Source organism: Nicotiana sylvestris, chromosome 1 (genome assembly GCF_000393655.2).
Source record: "Nicotiana sylvestris chromosome 1, ASM39365v2, whole genome shotgun sequence".
Classification (NCBI taxonomy): Eukaryota; Viridiplantae; Streptophyta; class Magnoliopsida; order Solanales; family Solanaceae; genus Nicotiana; species Nicotiana sylvestris.
In genome coordinates, this window is record NC_091057.1 from 24,012,814 (window position 1) to 24,019,316 (window position 6,503).

Sequence of the window (6,503 nt, forward strand, 5' to 3'; positions counted from 1 at the left end):
CTACTAATTCCATTCTTAAACAACTGAAAATTACCATAATCACAAGTATTAAGCTCAAGTAACTTACCTCAATGAGTATCTCTTTGATTTCCTCTTCAAAACACTCCAAAAGCCTCAAAATCCGAATGAAAAATGGAGAACAATGGCCAAAATTTGCGAAGGTTCCCTTATAAACTTTCTGCCCAGGCATCTCGCACCTGCGACCCTTTACCCGCATCTGCGGGACTGCTTTTGCGATCAAAAGAACCGCATCTGGGGTTTTCACTTAACCGCCCAAAACCGCTTCTGCGGTCCAGTACCCGCTCCTACGGTCTCGCAGGTGCGCTCCTCCTTCCGCACATATGGTCTGCTCAGCTTCCCAAATCCTGCATCTACGGTCCTTCTCCGCATCTGCGGCCATCGCACCTGTGGTCCCCACTCTGCAGGTGCGGTTATGACAGCTGAAGGAAATCTTCAGCATTCCTCCAAATTCCATCCTTGATCCGTCAACCACCCGAAATCAACCCGAGGCCATCGGGACCTCAACCAAATATACCAACAAGTCACATATCAACATTAAAACTTATTCGAACCTTCAAAACACTCAAAACAATATCAAAACACCAAATCACCCTCGGATTCAAGCCTAAGAACTTCTAAACTTCTGAATTCCACAAACGATGCCGAAATCTACCAAATCACCTCTGGTTGACCTGAAATTTTGCACGCACGTTACAAATGGCACTACGAACCTACTCCAATTTTCAAAATCCCATTCCGACCCCGATATCAAAATTTTCACTACTGATCGAGAAACGCCAAATTTCCAATTTCGCCAATTCAAGCCTAAATCTACCACGAACCTCCAATTTACATTCGAAATATGCTCCTAAGTCCAAAATCACTTAACAGAGCTAATCGAACCATCATAATTCATATTCGAGAACATTTACACATAAGTCAATATCCGATTGACTTTTCCAACTTAAGCTTCTAAATAAGAGATTAAGTGTCTCATTCCACTCCAGAACCACTCCGGGCCCGAACCAACCAACCCGATACAACACAATACAGTTAACAACACATAAAGAAGCAGAAATTGGGAGGCTATGATTCACGAAACAACCGGCTGGATCGTTACAGACGCTAATTGTTATATCTTTTCTTCTTCATTGTCGCGACAACAAGAGCTGGTGTTGGATCAATAATGACATGGCTCTTCCTTTGGTTTCTTGATGCACCAACAAAGTATCATCGTCCTTCCTTTTTTGTTTGTTTTCTTTTTAAATAATCCTTTCCTGCAAGATTTGTTAGTACTTATAGGAGAGTAAATATAAATTATTCATGCTTTTTTATTAAAAAATATTATTTATTTAAATATAAAAATACATGAATAATTATACTTATAAAACTTCCCTATACTTGAATTTTTTCTCTTCCTCGAGGAAAAGATTTTTAAAATATATTGACTCTCTTTAAAAATCATTGTTTTCCTTAAAGGAGAGAAAATTTATTCAAAATAAGAATTTCCTCATTTCTCAAATTTGTCCAACCTTTTCAATCTCACAAAATATTTACCTCGCTTATGATCTAGTCTTTGTTAGAGCAAAAATTTGCATCATTTCACCTGGGACTCTTTAAGAATTAATAAAGTTATGGTCACCAACGATAAAAATATTTTTTTTAACCATAAGCTTGCTCATTATGTAAATCGCCACTAATGTAGTTGTCACGATCCAGATTTTCCACCTTCGGGAGTTGTGATGACGCCTACTAGTAAAAGCTAGGCAAGCCAATCATTTCAAATACTTACCTTTTCCATTTTTAATCCTTTAATAGTTCTGAACTAATATTATATAAACAGCGGAATTAAATAAGCGAAAGAACGAAATGTACCAATTTAAATAAAAATTTTGATACAGATCCATAACAAAACTACCCAGAATTGATGCCACAACTTCACAGACTATCGAGGAATACTACAATTAAGGGTCCGAAAGATAAATTCAACGTTGTCTCTGAAATACATGAAAGAAACAGAATGGAAATATAGAAGGAGACGCCAGGCCCTGCGGACGCCTACAGGACTACCTCGGGTCGCCTGAATGGACTAAAGGCAGCCACCTCACTGCGGTCCAAAAGCTGCAGCACCGGGATCTACACACAGTGCAGAGTATAATATTAGCACAACCGACCTCATGTGCTGGTAAGTCCCTAGCCTAACCTCGGCGAAGTAGTGACGAGGCTAGCACTACAACAAAAAGGATTTTTAATTGTAATTAATTAGCGGCAATAAGCTAATGGCCAGTAAATAATTCCAAAAATCCGAATACTAGTGGCAATTGCGAATTAGCCGGTATTGGTTACCCTTTTACTGGCGATAAATATGAATGACCATTAAAAGACATTTCTTGAAAGCTGCCAGCATTATTTTAGCTTTCCCTCCGGTTTCTTTCACTAAAATCACCTATTCCCTCTATTTCTAATCAACAACTAAGTTCAAAAAATTTGAAAAATATTTCAAAAATACAAATGAAGTTTATCCTCGCCGCTGCCTTCTTTTCATTATAGTTGGCCACCATCCCAAAGTAACTTTTTGCTGCCATCGTGCCTTCTCTGTCTCACTGTCGAACGTCATCATCCATCCCCAGTAAAAGATTTTCATCACCGCTGCTCATCCGCCGTTTCACCATTGCCACTACCATCTCACAGTAAGACAACTTATCTTTATTTTGGCTTTGTTGAGATGATTAGGATTGTCTAGTACATATGAAGAAGATGATGATTGTTCTCCCACATACCCAATATCTTATTATTGCAATTAACCCTAATATTTTAACTGTAAATTATCGAGGGTAATTGGATTACTCTTTATTACTTGCAGTGGGTTATTAATTGAAGATTAGGGAACTAGGAATATGAATTTGGAGAGAAGGGCGAGAGAATAGAAAGAAAAAGAGTTTGTGACAAAGGTGAGATCTTTATAGTGAATCCTCTGTACAAGAAATATATTATGAAACATACAGGATTATCTTATAAACATGGTATGCCTATTCTTTCCATTTAAGAGTACTGGGTCTCATCTTTCTTTAGACGTATGATTGGTATTTACTGGGTTTATCATGACTGGAATGAAAGTTGAGAAAAAGGAATTAGGTGTAAGTTGATATTAATTCTCGTAAGTAGATACATATTTAGATTAATTCTACTTTAACTTGGAATAAGAATCAAAAAATGAAGGAAAACTGCATGATGAAGATATGAACAGATTCTTTCAAAGTGTAGTAAACTTGGCTGACCAATATTATATCCTCTAAATATTTGATAATAAGTAAACTCTCCATTCAAGTAGAAGTTTGATATGTGTTATGAAGTAGTGATACTGTTACAACATAACAGACAATAGAAACAAGAAAAGAAATATCACAAATAAAGTTGCTTAGAACAACATCATATTAAAAGCACCCAGAGATTGAAGAAAAGGGGATAGAGTACAACACTACTCACATCTATTGATTATCTGCTTCTTTCTCTACTTAAATCACTTAGTTTTTTTTTTATATTTTAAATTGGAATAAATCTTAATAAATACTTTTTAGTTTATTTTCCAGATTTCTTATAACTAGGTCTAACGATACATACAAATATTAGTCTATACATAGCAAAATACGCTAAAGTAAGTTGCAGCGCAACACCCGTAATTAATTTATGAAGGTGTTCCATCCCCATACGACAAGATGAAGAGAATGATCATTTCTAATGCACTTAATATTAGTCTACATATAGTACTATTTTTTTATACGGATATACTACCCTCCTCTTATCTAGGATATCGAGGCTCGAGATAAGACATATATACTGTTTTAGGTAAGCTTCCATCAAAGGTTGGATGGAACCATTATGATAGAATCAGGGTAAGTTTCTTATATCTTGTTTTTGACCTATCCTACATTCATTCTCTCTAGTTAGTTGTGGTATTACTTCACATTTGAAATCAATGAAACAACATATAGCAGTTGATCATTATTTCTTGTTAAATAATTTCTTTGACTTCATTTTCATGTATTGTTTACCAATATAAAATTTTAATTTTCTACTCCAAGTATCACATGTAGTTCCTTTTCTTTGTGATTAGCCCTTATTCATGTAACAATGAGCTCCGGCTCTTTTTTCTGCAGTTTTTATGAAATGAGTTTTCATACTCGTTCCTGCAATTAGAATTGAAGTCTTAATTTTTTGTTAGAATATCTGACTATCAATGGTAGCTTCTCCCTTATTTGTGATAACCACAGAATCTTGAAAATAAGAGAGCTCAAGAAACATATGAGAGGAGAAGATAGTTAGCAAAACAAATAGTACAAGCGCCAGGGATGCCATTTTAAAGTAACAATTTTTTCTTCGTTTTATATTTGAATATATATTTTGCTAATATTTGTTCTTGAAATTGTTGAGAACTCATAGAAACAGATAGTATGAACTACGCGAAATAGGTTCTTTGTATTGCTAGTAATTGCAACCGTATGTTTAGAAAAGGTAAAAATCAATGTGTTGTTAGTGGTCTTTATATCTCTTTACGCTAGTCTTAACGATCAGTCCATTTTTCTTAAACTATCTTGTGTAGGAAGATTCCTGTTTTAATTTGGTTGAAATTACTATACTTGAACTGCCAAATATTGTTGTTTGATTACCAACTGGTTGGAGGCATTAGGGACTTTTGAAATGGCATCTTAGGCAATCCTAATTCCAAAGATAGTAATCAAACCTTAAGTATGTAGATTATTTTGAACGAGAAGATATTTAGTCTACTCCACACATCCAAATTTTAATACCTTGATAGTACTCCAGCTCCTTCACCACCAAAAGAGACTATTAATAACATTTCTTTAGATCCACTATCAGAAATTTATTGTAGCATCTTTTGTAAAACTTTAAGTCTTAATCATGTAAGAACCATCTAATTTTTTTGGCAGGTCCTGTGAATTTGATATTGAGAAAAGAATTTGAAAGTTCTTATAAGAGAAGAGATAGAGGTAGAAATAATTGATTTTGTTTTTTCTAGTGAACTTCCGGAAATGTGTGTTCCTATTTCTATTAATAAGGACTTAATTTATTTTGAGTTTAGCTGTATTGCGATGGTTTTTAGGAAAAAATTATATATTTATTTTCATCATTAATTTTACTAGGTGTGAATTATGTGGATATAACATAGAAATGTAAGGAAAGATTACTATATATACTAGCAATTTATCTGTAAATATTTGTGTGACACAATCTTTGGTCTCTATCTTCGTGTGCCTCTTTAATAGCAAGCAGAGAGAAGAATCTTGAAACTGGAGTAAAAATATCACTTTTGCATCCTTGTCAGGTCTTTGGCTTTTGCATATTTCTCTGGGCTTCTTTCTTTTTCTAAAAAGAAATGTGAATATCTCCATTCTAGTAGACAAAAACAGCAAGTGCTCCACATATTTGTGCTATCTACTTGTTGTATTGGTATTGTTAAGAACAAATAGACTTGAGAAATCTGCAATCCCAATAAAAAAATATTGGGATCTTTTAGAACGCGCTCGTATAAGGTTGTTTGGCAAATATTTATTTAAATGTATTTGTGAAGTTGATTCTGAGCCTATGCTACTTTGAGATCTTCAAGTACGCATCTATTTTTTTTAGAAAAAACATTAACAACAAACTTCTTGTACATTTGATTTTGATGGGAGTTTGTAGTAGCAATTCCTTGATACGCTAGTGTATATGCATGTAAACACCCGAAAATTATTTTTCTGACTATTAATGAACTTCATATGTGGTTATTTATTTATATTTATTTTATTTGTCATTTCAGGTCATACATTATAGCGGTCAAATCTTCGCTCATAGCAGATTACATTATGATCAAGAGTTGGAGAATCTTTCTATGTCGCTTATTGTATGTAGCTATTTGATAAAATAACTTATTAGATGCAAAATGACACTAGGTGTTATATTTAAATAGGTTAGCATTTTGTTATATTGTTGACACTTCCAATTTTTGGATTAATAATTTCGGTTGTTGCAGATTAATGAAGTGCATTAAGACCTTTGAAGAGTATTCATTTTTAAGGTTAATAAGAATACGAGGCATTAACTAACAATGATGAATAAACTCTTTCTTAATAGAAAGTGGCAATAAGAAAAGTTTTTAAAGAATCATTGTTATAGCAATTAAATAAACTTTTATCAACAATAATAAAAGCTATTAAATAAATAAATAAAGATGGATATAGCTTTAGTGGCTATTATATTTGTTTCCAAATAGGGATTTTTTTTACCGATTATTAAATTTACTTTTAGCGGTAATAATAAAAGTTACAAAATATAGGGCTATGGAATTTTTTGTGAGTTTTGGTGTCCATTATAATTGCCAGTAATATTTGCTACTAAAACTAAAGGACTTTTACTGGCCATAACATGTCCCTTTACCAACATTTAGATAAATGACCGCTAAAGCCTTTGCCGATGCCAGCTTCAATGACTAATAATTAGTTGCC

At 33.8% G+C, this 6,503-nt stretch overlaps 1 long non-coding RNA gene across 2 annotated transcripts; it reads left to right on the top strand.

Moving 5' to 3' along the window:
- Positions 1-2,422: 2,422 nt before the first annotated feature.
- Positions 2,423-6,022, top strand: LOC104248049 (uncharacterized). 2 transcript variants are annotated; one of them, XR_716375.2, is made up of 4 exons: positions 2,423-2,690; positions 2,864-2,951; positions 3,808-3,893; positions 5,819-6,022. It is a non-coding gene; the product is annotated as an uncharacterized lncRNA (long non-coding RNA). The 2 variants fall into 2 exon arrangements; XR_716377.2 differs by lacking the exon at positions 3,808-3,893.
- Positions 6,023-6,503: the final 481 nt, after the last annotated feature.